General features: G+C 41.3%; 1 protein-coding gene across 1 annotated transcript in view; it reads left to right on the forward strand.

The window, feature by feature from the left end:
- Positions 1-12,995, forward strand: part of ankfn1b (ankyrin repeat and fibronectin type III domain containing 1b) — a 247,154-nt gene that overhangs the window by 116,831 nt on the left and 117,328 nt on the right. The gene's annotated exons all lie outside the window — the stretch shown is intronic.

Below are 12,995 nucleotides of genomic sequence, written 5' to 3' on the forward strand. Positions count from 1 at the left end.
TTGGCACTCAGCATCAAGGGTTGGAATTGGGGGTTAAATCACCAAAATGATTCCCGGGCGCAGCCACCGCTGCTGCCCACTGCTCCCCTCACCTCCCAGGGGGTGATCAAGGGTGATGGGTCAAATGCAGAGAATAATTTCGCCACACCTAGTGTGTGTGTGACAATCATTGGTACTTTAACTTTAACTTTAACTTTAACTATGCCTCCCCCTCTCTGTGGAAGGGAGGCGAGTTGATACCTGCTAGTGCCCCCTCGTTCAAACTGATTGCGCTCATCACAGCATTTTTAAATATTAGAAAAATATTAATGTGTGCAGACAAATAGTTTTCAGAATTAGAAATTCGTCTTAGTTTCAGCTGTCACTTCAAACCTGGTGTGATGGCATGTCCTTAAAATCAGGTGATGTGTTTTTACTTCCAATAATTCGTATTAAACAAATTTGCCTGCACACAAAAATATAATACATTCCCGGACGTAATTGTTTCTTGCAAATGGTTTGTAAACCGAAAAGTTTGTATAATGAAGCAGAGCTCCCCATAAGAATCAATGTAAACATGAATAATTGGTTAGTAAAAAAACTGCAGACTTTGAAGTGTGGTGTGTGTGTGTGTGTGTGTGTGTGTGTGTGTGTGTGTGTGTGTGTGTGTGTGTGTGTGTGTGTGTGTGTGTGTGTGTTGTATTTTCTACCCTTCTTGAGACATCAACAAGGAAAAGTACCTTCCATATGAGGACGGGTGAACAAGTTAGGACATAAATCATGGTCCCAATACGGAAAACCCATCCATCCATCCATTTTCTACCGCTTGTCCCTTTTGGGGTCGCGGGGGGTGCTGGAGCCTATCTCAGCTGCATTCGGGCGGAAGGCGGGATACACCCTGGACAAGTCGCCACCTCATCACAGGGCCAACACAGACGACATTCACACTCACATCCACACACTAGGGCCAATTTAGTGTTGCCAATCAACCTATCCCCAGATGCATGTCTTTGGAGGTGGGAGGAAGCCGGAGTACCCGGAGGGAACCCACGCAGTCACGGGGAGAACATGCAAACTCCACACAGAAAGATCCCGAGCCCGGGATTGAACTCAAGACTACTCAGGAGCTTCGTATTGTGAGGCACATGCACTAACCCCTGTGTCACCGTGCTGCCCATACGGAAAACCATTGCATCTAATAGAGAATGTCTCATTTGCACCCCTGGTGGTGAAATCTATCAAAATTAGGGTGGTCCTAAAAAGGAGGGATTTTTCAAATTGACCGTGTGTCGGTTTTAAAAGTGTTCACCCTCTGGTCAACATATGAAATAACAAGTGTGCATAAACATTTGAAGTATATACTGTGTGTATATATATACATATATATATATATATATGTATGTGTGGGAAAAAAAATCACAAGACTATTTCATCTCTACAGGCCTGTTTCATGAGGGGGGGTACCCTCAATCATCAGGAGATTTTAATGGGAGCATTCGCATACCATGGTTTATATAGGGCACAGAGTGGGTGGGTACAGGCTGGCCTAGGGGCGTGGTGATTGGCTCATGTGTTACCTAGGAGGTGTTTCCGTCTATGGCGGCATGTTGTTACAATTTCGCTGCGCTTGTTGAGGGATGACAGGTCTGGACGGTAAATAATAAACAGTTTCTCTTTCAAGCATAGGTTGCATCTTTTATTACCACTATTGTAAGGTGTGCTGGATGCAAGAATTTGCCATGTTATTGAATATTCAACATTATTGTCTTTGAGGTCCCAAATGTGTTTGCTGAGTTCTGTGGTATTTCGCAGGTTTTTGTTCCTGAAAGAAGCCTTGTGATTGTTCCATCTGGTTTTGAATTCTCCCTCGGTTAATCCTACATATGTGTCGGATGTGTTAATGTCCTTGCGTATTACCTTAGATTGGTAGACAACTGATGTTTGTAAGCACCCCCCGTTGAGCAATCAGGTTTCTTTCGACAGTTACATGCTTTGTTGGTTTTGGAGTCGCTCTGACTGGGGGTCGACGGCTCATTTGCAATTGTTTTGTTGTGGTTTGAGATGATTTGTCGTATATTGTTCATGCAGCTGTAGCAATATACGACAAATCATCTCAAACCACAACAAAACAATTGCAAATGAGCCGTCGACCCCCAAGTCAGAGCGACTCCAAAACCAACAAAGCATGTAACTGTCGAAAGAAACCTGATTGCCCCCTCAACGGGGGGTGCTTACAAACATCAGTTGTCTACCAATCTAAGGTAATACGCAAGGACATTAACACATCCGACACATATGTAGGATTAACCGAGGGAGAATTCAAAACCAGATGGAACAACCACAAGGCTTCTTTCAGGAACAAAAACCTGCGAAATACCACAGAACTCAGCAAACACATTTGGGACCTCAAAGACAATAATGTTGAATATTCAATAACATGGCAAATTCCTGCATCCAGCACACCTTACAATAGTGGTAATAAAAGATGCAACCTATGCTTGAAAGAGAAACTGTTTATTATTTACCGTCCAGACCTGTCATCCCTCAACAAGCGCAGCGAAATTGTAACAACATGCCGCCATAGACGGAAACACCTCCTAGGTAACACATGAGCCAATCACCACGCCCCTAGGCCAGCCTGTACCCACCCACTCTGTGCCCTATATAAACCATGGTATGCGAATGCTCCCATTAAAATCTCCTGATGATTGAGGGTACCCCCCCTCATGAAACAGGCCTGTAGAGATGAAATAGTCTTGTGATTTTTTTCCCCACACATACATATATTGCGCTCTACTACGGTATCGAGCACTATTTTTTGGATAACCTTATTAAGACATATATATATATATATATATATATATATATATATATATATATATATATATATATATATATATATATATATATATATATATATATATATATATATAAATATATATGTATGTATGTGAAACCAACATAAGGAGGTAATGGCTCAACAATATATTTTTTATACAAACAACATTACAGCAAGCTTAAATATCAATGCACACACTGTGTTGGCCCTGTGATGAGGTGGCGACTTGTTCAGGGTGTACACCGCCTTCCGCCCGATTGCAGCTGAGATAGGCTCCAGCACCCCCCGCGGTAGAAAATGGATGGATGGATGAACACACACACACACACACACACACACACACACACACACAAGTCTCGTTGGTGCACTCTAAAATGCTAGCAATGTTGCTACAATTAAAAAAAAAAAATTAAAAAAAAAAAATTTTACATTGTGTCTGCGAATATTTGTGGCATTTTTTGAACACTCTGAGTTCAATCAATCAATCAATCAATCTTTATTTATATAGCCCTAAATCACAAGTGTCTCAAAGGGCTGCACAAGCCACAACGACATCCTCGGTACAAAGCCCACATACGGGCAAGGAAAAACTCACCCCAGTGGGACGTCGATGTGAATGACTATGAGAAACCTTGGAGAGGACCGCATATGTGGGTAACCCCCTCCCTCTAGGGGAGACCGAAAGCAATGGATGTCGAGTGGGTCTGACATAATATTGTGAGAGTCCAGTCCATAGTGGATCCAACATAATAGTAAGAGTCCAGTCCATAGTGGGGCCAGCAGGACACCATCCCGAGCGGAGACGGGTCAGCAGCGCAGAGATGTTCCCTGCCGATGCACAGGCGAGCGGTCCACCCCGGGTCCCGACTCTGGACAGCCAGCACTTCATCCATGGCCACCGGACCTGTGCCCCCCCCCCCCCCCCCCCCCCTCAAGGAAAAGGGGAGCAGAGGAGAAAAGAAAAGAAACGGCAGATCAACTGGTCTAACAGGGGGGCTATTTAAAGGCTAGAGTATACAAATGAGTTTTAAGATGAGTTTTGTAGTCATAAACGAGCAGGACTTCACCTTACAGTGTTATTTTCGCCAGTGGACTTTGTCTCTGAGCGGCGCTCAAACGTGTACGCCAGCTGTCTAATCAAAATGTATGTTCATGTCTTGTGTAGACAAAGCAGGAACAGCAACATGTAACAATATATCAACTCTTTCAAGCGCAAATGGCACAATGGTTGAACATTAAGCAACACACGGCCATCCTACCTTTCTAGTTTACATTTATTTATATATGTATTTAACCTTTATCTATCCAGGCTAAGACAATTAAGAATATATTTGGATAAACAATGCTGACCTAGCAAAGAGACAGCATTCACTCTTCAGAGAGGAAAGTAGCCATTGGCTGTCCTAAAAGTTGCTACCTGACATTGGTACTTAATTTGCATAATTGATTGCAATGGTCACTGGAGGAGAGAGGAATAATGTTGCGGAAAAGATAAAAAGTGAGTTAAAAAAACTTTAATTATGATTAGAAATGCAAAAAAACGTTCTTCCTCCAGTTTGTTCTGCATTGTTAAATGTTACAGTATCAATTAAGATCGAAAGAGTGGAGTGTTGTGACATTTTGCCAATGATCCGATTGGATTTGATGACTGGCTCATTAACATAAACGATAGGACTGGGAAGTTGCAGTGATATATTTTACATTTATATCTCGTTCTGTACAATAAGGCGGAAACAGCGTCAACTTTGCACATTTCTTTTGCATTCTGGATGTGGAGGGGTGTGGGTCTCCTCTCTGCTCTCACTGCAGCTGGGACTGCTGCGTGAGGCTACTGTCATCCCGGCACGATTGAGGACATTCACTGCAGAGTGACACCTGCTTTCATGTTTCCAAAAAAAAAAAAAGTTGCTAGATTTGTTGCTTTTGAGAAAAAAAGTTGCTAAGAAGAGTCGGAAAGTCGTCAGATTTAGCGAGACAGTTGCCAATTTGGCCACTAGACGATTGATTGATTGATTGATTGAGACTTTTATTAATAGGTTGCACAGTGAAGTACATATTCCGTACAATTGACCACTAAATGGTAACACCCGAATAAGTTTTTCAACTTGTTTAAGTCGGGGTCCACTTAAATTGATTCATGATACAGATATATACTATTCATCATAATACAGTCATCACACAAGATAATCATCAGGGTGTATACATTGAATTATTTACATTATTTACAATGCGGGGTGTGGAGGGGTGGGGGCGGGGAGTTAGGTTTGGTTGTTATCATCAGTCATCAACAATTGAGAACAGAGAAATGGATATTGAAACAGTGTAGGTCTGACTTGGTAGGATATGTACAGCAAGTAATGGACATAGAGAGAGAGATCAGAAGGCATAAGAAAAGTATCTACATTTGATTGTTTACATTTGATTATTAACAATCCGGGGAGGGTGTTAGTTTAGGGTTGAAGTTGCCTGGAGGTGTACTTTTGTTGCGGTTTTGAAGGAGGATAGAGATGCACTTTCTTTTATACCTGTTGGGAGCGCATTCCACATTGATGTGGCATAGAAAGAGAATGAGTTAAGACCTTTGTTAGATCGGAATCTGAGTTTAACGTGGTTAGTGGAGCTCCCCCTGGTGTTGTGGTTATGGCGGTCATTTACGTTAAGGAAGTAGTTTGACATGTACTTCGGTATCAGGGAGGTGTAGCGGATTTTATAGACTAGGCTCGGTGCAAGTTGTTTTACTCTGTCCTCCACCCTGAGCCAGCCCACTTTGGAGAAGTGGGTAGGAGTGAGGTGGGATCTGGGGTGGAGGTCTAGAAGTAATCTGACTAGCTTGTTCTGGGATGTTTGGAGTTTAGATTTGAGGGTTTTGGAGGTGCTAGGGTACCAGGAGGTGCATGCGTAATCGAAAAAGGGTTGAACGAGAGTTCCCGCCAGAATCCTCATGGTGCTTTTGTTGACCAGAGAGGAGATTCTATAGAGAAATCTTGTTCGTTGGTTGACCTTTTTGATTAACTTGGTTGCCATTTTATCACAGGAAAGATTAGCCTCTAGAATGGAACCTAGGTAGGTGACCTCATCTTTCCTGGTGATAACAATGTCACCCACTTTTATTGTGAAGTCATTGACTTTCTTAAGGTTGATGTGGGACCCAAACAGGATGGATTCCGTTTTACCCAAGTGTATGGATAGCTTGTTGTCAGCGAGCCAGGTGCAAGTTCTACAGATTTCAGCCTGCAACACACTTGGGAAACGTGATAAAGTTCACTAAATTCACTCATAAGAAACGTTATTCTTTCTATTGTGCCTTTGTGTGTATGTTTCTGCTGCACATGCTATTCTCAAGCAAAACTTAAAATTAAAGGGGACCTGCACTTTTTGGGGAATTTTGCCTATCGTTCACAATCATTATGAAAGACATGGCAATGAATGAATGATTTTTTTTGCATTCTAAATATTAAATAAATGCAATAAAAGTTTGCTTACAGCTGAGCGAATGGGAGCTGCACTATTCCGCCCATAAAATCCAATAAATAACCATTCAAAAACAATAATCCATGACTTTAATATTAACCAAGTATTAGAGATATTGTTATTATAAGGGTTAATGCAGACAAACTATTTATAACGGCGACTTGATCACTACCGGGTGTGTCTATGTTTACATCATCGAGTAGTCTGCTGCTTCCTTGCTTCCTTTCTCCCTATAAGTTTATTGTAGATCATAAATCATGCCTCTCACATGGACAGAAGAAGTGTGAGTAGGTATATAAGTTAGTACATTTGACAGCCATTTAGGACACAAAACTGGCAAAGACCACACAAAAAGACGCTTGGTCTCCCTCTGCCTCCTCACTTTGTTTCTTTGCGAGAATTATGAGACTTTTTTCATCTAAATGGGAATATATGAACATACTAGCAGCCGGTATTCTAATGAAAGCAAACCTTGTACAGTAAGTGATGTTTCATTATGTTTGTTGGCCCTCATGATGTCTGCAGTGAGTAATAATCAGTGATGAAGAAAAAAAAAAACGCAATCGTTGTAATGCTGGTTTGAAATTAATGCGCCGGTTTATGCTTAATATGATCAAAATACGTCAATATTAAATGTTATTATGAATGTGGCCGTTACTACAGTACATACAGGTAAAAGCCAGTAAATTAGAATATTTTGAAAAACTTGATTTATTTCAGTAATTGCATTCAAAAGGTGTAACTTGTACATTATATTTATTCATTGCACACAGACTGATGCATTCAAATGTTTATTTCATTTAATTTTGATGATTTGAAGTGGCAACAAATGAAAATCCAAAATTCCGTGTGTCACAAAATTAGAATATTACTTAAGGCTAATACAAAAAAGGGATTTTTAAAAATGTTGGCCAACTGAAAAGTATGAAAATGAAAAATATGAGCATGTACAATACTCAATACTTGGTTGGAGCTCCTTTTGCCTCAATTACTGCGTTAATGCGGCGTGGCATGGAGTCGAAGAGTTTCTGGCACTGCTCAGGTGTTATGAGAGCCCAGGTTGCTCTGATAGTGGCCTTCAACTCTTCTGCGTTTTTGGGTCTGGCATTCCGCATCTTCCTTTTCACAATACCCCACAGATTTTCTATGGGGCTAAGATCAGGGGAGTTGGCGGGCCAATTTAGAACAGAAATACCATGGTCCGTAAACCAGGCACGGGTAGATTTTGCGCTGTGTGCAGGCGCCAAGTCCTGTTGGAACTTGAAATCTCCATCTCCATAGAGCAGGTCAGCAGCAGGAAGCATGAAGTGCTCTAAAACTTGCTGGTAGACGGCTGCGTTGACCCTGGATCTCAGGAAACAGAGTGGACCGACACCAGCAGATGACATGGCACCCCAAACCATCACTGATGGTGGAAACTTTACACTAGACTTCAGGCAACGTGGATCCTGTGCCTCTCCTGTCTTCCTCCAGACTCTGGGACCTCGATTTCCAAAGGAAATGCAAAATTTGCATGGTTGGGTGATGGTTTGGGGTGCCATGTCATCTGCTGGTGTCGGTCCACTCTGTTTCCTGAGATCCAGGGTCAACGCAGCCGTCTACCAGCAAGTTTTAGAGCACTTCATGCTTCCTGCTGCTGACCTGCTCTATGGAGATGGAGATTTCAAGTTCCAACAGGACTTGGCGCCTGCACCCAGAGCAAAATCTACCCGTGCCTGGTTTACGGACCATGGTATTTCTGTTCTAAATTGGCCCGCCAACTCCCCTGACCTTAGCCCCATAGAAAATCTGTGGGGTATTGTGAAAAGGAAGATGCAGAATGCCAGACCCAAAAACGCAGAAGAGTTGAAGGCCACTATCAGAGCAACCTGGGCTCTCATAACACCTGAGCAGTGCCAGAAACTCATCGACTCCATGCCACGCCGCATTAACGCAGTAATTGAGGCAAAAGGAGCTCCAACCAAGTATTGAGTATTGTACATGCTCATATTTTTCATTTTCATACTTTTCAGTTGGCCAACATTTCTAAAAATCCCTTTTTTGTATTAGCCTTAAGTAATGTTCTAATTTTGTGACACACGGAATTTTGGATTTTCATTTGTTGCCACTTCAAATCATCAAAATTAAATGAAATAAACATTTGAATGCATCAGTCTGTGTGCAATGAATAAATATAATGTACAAGTTACACCTTTTGAATGCAATTACTGAAATAAATCAAGTTTTTCAAAATATTCTAATTTACTGGCTTTTACCTGTATATACTTACATAATATACCTCAATGGAGGTGTTTGGAGTTTTTTTTAAGGGCTTTATAGGCACAATTGCATGGCTCCAATAGGCTACATTGTAAGCAGACTTTTGATCACATTTATTTAATATTTATAATGCAAAAAAAATATATAACATCCATCGTCATGTCTTTCACAATGATTTTGAACGATAGGCAAAATTCCCAAAAAAGTGCATTTCCCCTTTAAAGGGGACCTATGATTAATTGTGTTTGTCTGACTAATCAATGTTGTTACAATGTTGGATACTTGTGTTTAACCATGCCAAAGTATCAAATTATAAAGTTTGTGCATTTTGCGTTAGCTTGCATGCAGTTTTGTTTACTTCTGTTTGCTGAGTTTTGCAGTCTCACTACGTAACGACGTCTCTGCAAGGTGGAAGCCCTTATCGTATTTTGGGATATAAGCCGCACCCACTAAAGAAACAAATATTTGTCCATATATTAGCCGCACCGGAGATACCGCAGATACTTTGTGAAATGAGTTATATACACAGAAAGATTCTTTAAATGTTTATTTACTTACCTTAATTGTTTCTAAACGGTGTCTGTAACACGGCAGTAAAACGGCTGATCTGACAAAACAGAAGTCAACGTTATTGACCCACTAGCTGCGGAGGCTAGCTCTCCAATCAGGTCAACAGACTCAGTATTTCCACTGTGACGTTTTGGTGAATTTACTGAGGAATTTGTAAAACTGAAAAAATGCAAACAGGATGCCATTGTAGGTTGATAATACTAACACAGACACTTGAAAACATGTTTGCATGTTAGCGTCATTACATTACGATACCACGTAGGGACGGTTTAGTAAGTATAAACAGTTTTAGTTATACTGTAAAACTTGCAAACGTTGCTTAGAATGATCGATGAAGAATCCATTCAAGTCTAAATGCTACGCACGACTGGGAGACGAACACGGCACTGCGGTTGGAAAAAAATTAAAAAAGCACTACCTGTAAATAGAAGGACACCTGCAGTGAGCGATCTCGTCCATAGGATGGCGCCTTAGCACAAATAATAAAACACTTTCTCGGGGTATTTGCTTGTTTTTTAAAAATATTTTTATTATGGCTGTTATTGGGAAAAAAATCTATAAATTAGCCCCATCGTTTAATAAGCCTCAAGGTTCAAAGTGTAACAAAAAATTATCGGAATTTACGGTATTTTGCTTTCTGCTTCAGGTTATGATGAAACACAAAAGGTGAAATAAAGTAATATTTTCATCTAATCTTGGCGTATACAGTACATAATACCACAGACTTGGGACGTGTAAATACTGCTAGAAACAGCTTTTTTAATGCAGAGTTTGAATTGATAAGAGAGTGTGCAGGTGTACCTGATGTTGTGTCCAGGTGAATCTATATAATGTTTATGAAGTGTATTTCCGACTGTGTCTGGGGGGAAAAAAAGCAGTGACAAATTCAATAAATAAATTTAAACAATGTACGTTTCCAAAAGCTAAATTATTGTACTTTTGGAGAGGCTGGGCTTGTTTCATTTGCAATCTGGGATGACCTTTACAATTAAACATCTTGCAGATAAACCTTCAAAAACAGGTTGTAAAAGTGACTGTAGAGCGCAATTTACGCACAATTTACACCAAAGCATATCCAATATACACTATATTGCCAAAAGTATTTGGCCACCCATCCAAATGATCAGAATCAATATAAAATCAAGCACTTAGGCATGGAGACTGTTTCTACAAACATTTGTGAAAGAATGGGCCGCTCTCAGTAATTTCCAGCGTGGAACTATCATAGGATGCCACCTGTGCAACAAATCCAGTCGTGAAATGTCCTCGCTCCTAAATATTCCAAAGTCAACTGTTGGCCTTATTATAAGAAAATGAAAGAGTTTGGGAACAACAGCAACTCAGCCACGAAGTGGTAGACCAGAAAGGGGTCAGCGCATGCTGAAGCGCATAGTACAAAGACTTTCTGCACAGTCAGTTGCTACAGAGCTCCAAACTTCATGTGACCTTCCAATTAGCCCACTTACAGTACGCAGAGAGCTTCATGGAATGGGTTTTTCTTGTTCCAGTGGTGTCAACCACGTCTCCACTGGACTCTAGAGCAGTGGAGATGCGTTCTCTGGAGTGATGAATAACTCTTTTCCATTTGGCAATCTGATGGACGAGTCTGGGTTTGGAGGTTGCCAGGAGAACGGTACATTTTGGACTGCATTGTGCCGAGTGTAAAATTTGGTGGAGGAGGAATTATGGTGTGGGGTTGAGCTTGGCCCCTAAATCCAGTGAAAAGAACATTGAATGCTCCAGGATACCAAAACATTTTGGATAATTCCATGCTCCCAACCTTGTGGGAACAGTTTGGAGCGGGCCCCTGTCGCTTCCAACATGACTGTGCACCGGTGCACAAAGCAAGGTCCATAAAGACATGGATGAGAGAGTCTGGTGTGGATGAACTTGACTGGCCTGCACAGAGTCCTGACCTGAACCCGATAGAACACCTTTGGGATGAATTAGAACGGAGACTGAGAGCCAGGCCTTCTCGACCAACATCAATGCGCTTTTGGAAGAACGGTGGAAAATTCCTATAAACACACGCTGCAACATTGTGGACAGCCTTCCCAGAAGAGTTGAAGCTGTAATAGGTGGACCGACATCATATTGAACCCATCCATCCATCCATCCATTTTCTACCGCTTATTCCCTTTGGGGTCGCGGGGGGCACTGGAGCCTATCTCAGCTACAATCGGGCGGAAGGCGCCAATTCTCAGCGTGTCGCCCGGACGGGCCCCCATTTGTTGCGTTTTGGACCAGTTGTTCCTCCCAGGGAATTCAAGTCACAATTCGCTCCCAAGTTCTTTCCGACACTTAAAGCTGAGTTGAAAAACCACCAGAGACAGAATAGGTATTTTCTTGTATATTCTCAAAGCTTTGACAATATACATTTTAGATTGAGACCAGTCTAACCATAGAACATTCTCTTGCGCCTCCACCAAATGGTCTGTCTTCCCAACGCCAAAAAACCTCTCTTTCCTTCCCCCTCACTAGCCATAACAAAAGCACAACGTCTCCCTAGCCATAATACATTCCAAAGAACTCAAGGTTATCACACATAGTATGCTTGTTGACAGAGCATCAAGAGAATAAATGGAAAAGACAAGCTGTTTTCAAATATGACTAATAAATGAAAGAAGTACAACTTAAATTCAGATATATGTAAATATCTGCCTCCGACAGTACATATTGCATCATTATGCCTCATCTGTAGGTATATTTGAGGTCATTTAGTTTCCTTTAAGTCATCTTAATTCAATTTATATCTCATGACACACTATCTGTATGTATTTTTGGCTTTTAATTTTTTGCGGCTCCAGACAGATTTGTTTTTGTATTTTTGGTCTAATATGGCTCTTTCAACATTTTGGGTTGCCGACTCCTGACCTATTGTGGATCCTCACAACTTGTTTTAACTGATGTCTGTTGTAATTAGAGCTGCAGCTATCGAATATTTTAGTAATCGAATATTCTATCGAATATCCCGATCGAGTAATCGAGTAATTGAACAAATCATATTTTTGCTTAATTAAGGTTTAATTATACATGTTAAGATGTGCCCTCAATTATTGTGTTTGGCCTAATTTAATTGTATTTCCTAAACGCATGTTTTCATTATTGAAGGCTGACACGCACAGCTCAAATGCGTCCGTGGTTGATTGTGCCAATTATTGTGTGGTAATAAAAACAGGTGCGCTCACAGCCCTATGTGCTGTGTGGTGTGACCGCAAAAACAAAGTTCTTGTCTCTCGTGCGTTTTTGATGATTATTATACGATGCCGTTTAAACGTTGGTTTTTCTGGGTTAGAAATGGGATGACACTTCAAGTTCATATGTGAGTCAAGGCAGGTGGCCAAATACTTTTGGCAATATAGTGTATGTTATATAGACCACAAGGATGTGTTTTAAATGTAGATTATCATCATTTAAGTTATTTCACTTAGAGGAGCATGTTCATAACCCACAAAGCATTGTGAGGAAGAATGTCATCACTCTTCGAAATTGATTTGGTGCAATTTCGACTCTGATTGAGTGGAACTTTCTCCACGCTTGCCAGGAATCGGATGCTCTCAATCAATCAATCAATCAATCAATCTTTATTTATATAGCCCTAAATCACAAGTGTCTCAAAGGGCTGCACAAGCCACAACGACATCCTCGGTACAAAGCCCACATACGGGCAAGGAAAAACTCACCCCAGTGGGACGTCGATGTGAATGACTATGAGAAACCTTGGAGAGGACCGCATATGTGGGTAACCCCCCCCCTCTAGGGGAGACCGAAAGCAATGGATGTCGAGTGGGTCTGACATAATATTGTGAGAGTCCAGTCCATAGTGGATCCAACATAATAGTAAGAGTCCAGTCCATAGTGGGGCCAGCAGGACACC

This window comes from Nerophis lumbriciformis, linkage group LG11, assembly GCF_033978685.3.
Source record: "Nerophis lumbriciformis linkage group LG11, RoL_Nlum_v2.1, whole genome shotgun sequence".
Classification (NCBI taxonomy): domain Eukaryota; kingdom Metazoa; phylum Chordata; class Actinopteri; order Syngnathiformes; family Syngnathidae; genus Nerophis; species Nerophis lumbriciformis.